Consider the following 7,079-nt stretch of genomic DNA (forward strand, 5'->3'; position numbering starts at 1 on the left):
GATGAAAATCGCATTGTATTAAGAATGAATTCAGTCAATCATTATGGCTTGTGTCTCAATGTTTTGCAAAACATTTGTGAAGTATTGGAGAATACATTAAGTATTCCTCATCATTTGCATTTTTCAGCACTAAGTAGGTTTACACCTGATAAAACAACAACGCATAAAGCTACAACACATTTAAGCGCTCATAAACGAATAAGAAAATGAGAAGAGAATCGTAAATGTTTTATGAAAGATTCGATTGCCATTGCTTTACAAATGCTCAGTAAGTGCTACCGTCTTGTTTTTCTGCTGCCTTACAGCGCAATGAATTAGTTTTACAAGCACTAACTTTCACTTTTAAGTCAGGCATATCCATGCATGTCTGTGTGTTTTCAGTGAGGGGAAAACATGGTTCATTTCTATGTGGAGTGTCTGATTGCAGTGGGCGGTCCTTCGGTCCATATTGGATAAAAATACATCAACAGCACTTTGGCCTCTGAGATGGGAAAATAATACTTCATATGCAGACAACAGCAGCACACAGGCCTAATACACTGGGTCAATGCATGAAAAGCTGGCTCCATTTTGTTATACAGACTCTCTGTGACTGTAAAATAGCTGTTTATTAGCTACAGGCTGTGATGGTCATGTACAGTACTTCAAATTAAATAAACTTTTTCTCACGTTAAAAACATATGAGGATTTAACTAATATGGTCCGGGAATGCAGAACATATTTTAGATATTATACCTCCCAAGTCCAAACTCTTAACAATGCTCGATTTGCTGTATTGCTGTCAATTAAACATTTATTTATTTACAAAATCCAAATCCAACAGAATGATTTTCTTTGGTGGCACAATCCTCCTTCCCCATATGTTTTCCATGTTTCTTTTCTATTGGGTTCTGTGTCCTCCTCACTTAAGTACACATGCACTTTATATCTCTTATGTCCATCGCTCAATGTCCGTGTAATGTCTGTCACTTAATAAAATAATGGAGTATTTACTGTGCCCTTGGCTGACTCAGCACATTACTTGTGACCTTAAACAGTTTGCTGCTTACCTATTCACTGCTAATGTGAGTCTCCACTCCAGGAGATATTTACTTCTCACAGGACTTTGCGAACACAGAAATGGGAAGTAAAACTCTGACCATTATTTATGAGCAGGAAGCACGTTGTGCATAACAAGGCCGCGCATCCATTGCATTTCGAATCATAATAGCACCTGACTGACCAATCAGGATTATCTACCGTCGCTTCCTCTTCACTGGCCTAGTTTAACTCTAGCACCTTATTCCATTCACCTCGTAGCTCCGCCCCCGGGTCGGGAGAGAAAAGTGGAAATTTCCAGTCATTGCTCCTGCTCCTTAGGTCTTGAAGTCTTGCTCCTCCTCTCGTTTCCCAGTTTTCCCGCCTCTCTCCTCTCTCTCTGTCTTCCTCTCGCTCTCTCATTCTTTTTTACCTGATCAATGTCTGCTTTTTACAGGAACTCAAAGACCTCTTATGTTCATAAACTACCCAACCACTAAGGAGGAATCACTCTCCAGCCAAACCCTTATTTGTGAACGCCGTGTTAAAGGCATTGACATGTTGAAGCATTTAGTAAAACAAATTCCATTATAGATATGATGGATTACACTCAGACAGCAAAGACAGCGATGTCAGAAATGTTTTATTCCTTTGGTGCATGACAGAAACGATTTTTGCTGATCTGGCCGTAGATAATTGATTGCATGGCTATTACTGTGCATAATTATAGCTGACCAGTTTTCTAAATACTGCACTGATTTAAAGCAGTACTAAGTAACTCATGCCCCTAGAGGCCATAAGCACCACTGCAGGTGTCGTAGCATGTTGCTTTTTTTTTTTTTTTTACTCAGTTGGCTTGTTGCACAATGTGGCTACGCTAGTTCCTCTGAGCTGAAGCTGTGGGCGCTAGTTCTTCCTGTGCGTATTCATTACCATTAAAATTAGCTTAGACTCATTTGAATCATTGGATTTCCTACAGATTCTGTGGTGGACAGTGAGTTCCTGGTAGACGATCACTTCCTGCAGGTAAACAAGTTGCTGCACAGAGTAAATATTTCAGCGGAGGAGACGTCTATGTTTATAACGATCAGTGAGTTTGTCTTGAAGCTAAAGGCTAACATTAATTTCATGCATTATACAATTTGAAATAGTGCCTCAAATATAAATTAATACTTTAATTTTTTTAGCGCTATATATTTTTATTCCATTTTTTATAGCATGTTAGCCTTTAGCTTCAAGACAAGCTATCAATCCTTTATGATCACAGGTGTCTCCTCGGAACTCGTTACATCCTACATTAAGATTTGAACACACAGTAAATGATCATCTACCAGAAACTCACCAACTCGCCCACCATGGAATCTTTACAAAATATGATTATTATCCGAGGTCCGAGTTCATCAGGAAGTACTAGCGCTCACAACTTCAGGTCAGAGGAACTAGCATAGCCATACTGTGCAACAAGCCAATTAATTGTCCGTGAGAGTAAATACTACCCTGAAAGAAAAGGTGAATGGAGAGAGGGTTATTGTACATCCAATTACAATGGAGATATATTTTTTTTTCTCTCAAACTTGGCTCTAAATACTGTTTAAGTGGCGCTAGCCCTCAGTTAGCTTTGCCCGTTAGCCTGTTAGCTTCTTCTTCGTGATTCTGTTAGTGTGTATTGCGCCTCTGACCCGGAGGCAGGGAAGTTGCAACTGTGCTTTTCTGGCCAGAGACACCAGGGGGAGATGAAAGACCCTCCAATCATCCTATTAACACTTGTATTACCCCCACAGGGACTACCGAAAGGATTTATTAAGGTTAACAAGTTATTTAGTTTTTTTAATGTCTATTTGTACATCTACTTGACAATCTCTTATGTCCGTGCCCTTGTGTGTATATTAGAATGAATGGCACGGATATGTGGTTGTAGCCTATATAAATAGAGGACTATTGAATACACCGTGCCAGTTTCCTTTAGGCTAGCTGTAGTCTCTGTATGTGCACTAAGGCCTTTGATCGACACAGCACGCCTTCAAATATATAGTATATTTTTAGAACAAAGCATTCATCAGAGCTACGGTGAGAGACTGTGCCAATCTGCATCCATAATATATACGCATCTACTACTGTAAGTCGGCGTTCTACCAAGAAAACACCACCGACATGCTCGAGCATCTTTTCCACCAGAAGCAACATATCTGTGCTTAATGATCAGGCACAGTCATGAAGTATATTATTCTACGAGGTGCGTGGCATTAATGTTTGCGTTAATTATGTGAATGAGTAATCCACTGTATGAACTTCCACGTAACGGTTTGATCAGGACCCCAAACGAGGAACTAAAGTGCGGGATCACAGAGCAGATGGTGGATTTGCATTTCCAATTCAACGCCTGATCTCAGATTCAGGGTCGTCTCCGAACGATCACATGTTCCGAGCCGTGCCAGGCGCAGACGGCCAGAATCATGTACAATGACAGAAATGTGCTGGAAGAAAGAGTAATTGGTTACGTACATGGTTGAAATTGAACAAGATGGCCTACCTTATAGTGCTCTCAAGAAATACTGGCACTCTTCATAACTATGAGAACAACACATTTCTGCTTCACTTTTGGACATTGTGCAACGACGGTTGTACTTATGGAGGCTTCAAAACTCAAATAACTTGTGCAGTTCTTGAGCAGTGAGGTGACAGTCTAATCCTGTCTTGTCCTCTCATTTCATAGATCATATAGTCAGTGTCTGATCTTATATTTGTAACCCCCAAAAAACAAGAAGTGACAAATGAGAGAATAATAGGAACATACTTTTTTTTTTCCATATAAATAATTGTGATTGTTAAATTTTAGTGTTTCTTTTTTCAAATCTTGGTATTTGAAATGGTTTCTTGTATTTCTGTTGTGGTATTCAGGGAAAATGGGGTAAATATTTTAGTTTTTACATAGTGAATAGAGATGGGCTTTTTCCCTCCTGTATTCTTTTGTAATATGATTTTCTGAGTTTCTTGAGGGAACAGTATGTTAACAAATACAAACAAATATCCGTGCTGTTAAATCCATCACATCAGTTGAAATATTTTGGATTATTTTAGTAGTTAGCAGAACGTTTCAACAACAAAAATATATATTTTTTCTCCTCTTTCTGTTTTTTCCTGGACAGGTGGAGAGATACAGCTACTGTATGTTGGGGAATCCCCCCCCATAAAAGAAAAAGCAGAAAAACAGAAATTTCAAACGGTGTCACAGTGCAAGACAGAACTGTTTCTTTGTGACATTCTTTTCAGTTTTATAAAATAGCATTTTGTTTTCATAAAGACAAAAACTAATCAATTACGACATTAGTGGTTGTATCCTGAATTAAATCATGTAAATCTTTCAGTTTGAGTTGACGCACTGTGGCAAATTGATCTGTACACTACTTCTTCATGTACTGATGTAGGTGGTGTAGCCCATTCTATTCTAATGTACACACTTTTGTGGAATAGAGGTAATAATTGTAAATCAGGCCCAAATGAAGCCATAGGCAGCTGTAGCTAACTTTTACTTTGTTGATGGCGTGAGGCACATTGACCTTAGCCCCATTGTTTATAACCAACAAAGAGCCATCTGCACGGCAACCGGCCCCGGCCTAGGGACCTGTTCACTGGGGGGCGCACCAAAGCCAATGGGGGGAGGAGAGGCCTGCTGCTTGGGGTAGAGGGAGAAGACCACGGGGGAATAATAGGCAGGGATTTAAAGGGCCTCTGTCAGCTGTACTTAAGATTAGCACTCAAGGAAAGTGGCCAGATAGTCATTTAAATGTGAAATGCATGGTATTGATTGATGGTTTTCAGATTGTATGAGCTGATGTCACCCTTTCAAAAGGAAAATGCACAAATATATATATATTTTTTCCCCTTCTTAATAGAGCAAATTTAACCACACTTACGATCTAGTTTAGGACCCGGGCTGTGTTGGTGAAAACCCTGTTACAAAGTCAAATTCAATCCATGAGCAGGTGGAAGAGGATGATTTCTAAAAGTAAAATCTGTATTGATTGACCAAATATTTGCAAATAAAGGTAGTGGCATAGTAAAAGTAACTTCTCATGAGTCCAAATCAACATAGGTAAATATCAGGGACTTAAAGACTTGGTACCAATATCTCTTTTTTTGCCCTGTATCTGTTGAGGACATAAGTGAAATGAAGGAAAAAAAAGAGTTATCCGATCACAACATTGTACTGAACAATCTAATAAATAGTAAGTTTAACTGTAAAGCAGGGCAATACATAAAAGATCAGGACTAAATTGAAAAAGGCATCCTGACTGGTTGCATTCGCGCTATTGTTAGGCTAAATTGTCTTACACGTTAATGCTCATGCTCTCTTTAAAAAGTGCATTTTGAGCTGAATTTGAATTTCAAAACCTGAAATACTTGTGAGAAACTCTTTCCCGCCTTTGACATAAATCAGACCTGGGCTTCGCCGGCTCTGTCAGCTGAGCCGTCCCTAAAAGCCTGCGCTCATAGGCGGTCCATGGAGCTCTCTAGTGCTGCTACAAGTGGAGATGGGAACTGCAGGGTAATCAGTCAAGAGCACATTTCCCCCTGCCTCAGTGAAACCAGACCGGGCTAATATTTAACTCTGAGCGCGCCTACATTTACAAACAAGCAACGCTATCGAGGCATCGGTTGTAAAAGGCCCATTTATGAATGATGTGAGCTGTGAAACCAAAACAATATCGCTTCCTTTTCAGAACATTTGCCATAAATTACAGGGTTTGTGCACATTACTGTAAGACATGACTGGATACTTTACTTTTTTTTTGAAAGAATATGGCTAAATAAGTGAGTTTTATTTGGTATATTTTGTTATTACTTCATTTGTCTTCATTTACTGTGCAGGCAAAATAATAAAGAGAGCAATTCACTATTATTTTAGAGTATATTTGGGCCTATAATTATATTCACTCAATATTTATGAGTGATTACAGTGTGAATAGATCATTGCTTTGCTTGAATGCAGAAAATACAAGAAACAGTTCTCACAAACTACACATTCAGGCAAAAATAGCAACACCACAATAAAATTCTGTCCAGCTGAATTCATGAAACAAAAGTGCAGGCCTTGAAATGACACCAAAATGAAACATGCAGAGTTTTGGTGATGTTTGTTTGCTTTACCGCTGACCTATCACCCTTTGACATATCCTGGCTTACAGTGTGGAGCCGTACGGACGGGCTGCTGTCAGAGCCATCTCCAGAAACCACAAATATTTCACAGGTAAGAAACCAGAATCGGGATTGCTTAGCAACAGCAGTGAGATTTCTTGGAGCCGAGGTGTCTGGTGATGCCGAGTGCGGTGCCATCTAGTGGAGGCCGAGGTGAACCATGTGAGGAGGGTTAGGAGAGGTTTTCTTGTCATTTGAACTCTTTTCAAAGCACGTTTTAGGGGAATGTCAAGGATGTAGGTCAGGGGTGTCCAAAGTGCGGCCCGGGGGCCAAATGCGACCCTCAGACCAAATTTTGGTGGCCCTCTGCCTTCTTGCTGAATCGGGACACATCATCAGAGATAGTCCTTTTTATTTGAAATGTAATAATTCCACACAATTCTAACCTAACAACTAACCTTTTACTGTGAGACAGAGCTGGCATGAAGGTTTTGAGCAGAAATAAAGGTGTGGGGCACAATTAAACCTCTGCTAGTCAAAGGTTTTGCGGCACTAACCACCGATCTATGGCCCTTCACCCTGGTGTACAGTATGCGGCCCCACAGGAAAAAAGTTTGGACACCCCTGATGTAGGTAAACCAATCATCAATAAATGATCTTTGTGTCTTTGTGTATGGGAGCGTTCTCGGAAATAATAAAGCAATGTGAGCTTCATCTTGCCGAGCTGCCGGCTGAATAAACAAACCTCAGAATATAATAGGCCTGTAGTAACAACAGGGGATTTGATTTGACAGTACAAGTCATAAGGCGAGTTAAAGATCTTGATAGACAAGTCCTCAGTTCTCTGTGTCACATCCTACTGAGAGACAGCTTCAGCTTTAATATTGAGCTTAGTTGGTCTACAACAGGGGTGTCCAAACTTTTTT

The sequence above is a fragment of the Gobius niger genome (genome assembly GCF_951799975.1).
Source record: "Gobius niger genome assembly, chromosome: 20".
Classification (NCBI taxonomy): Eukaryota; Metazoa; Chordata; class Actinopteri; order Gobiiformes; family Gobiidae; genus Gobius; species Gobius niger.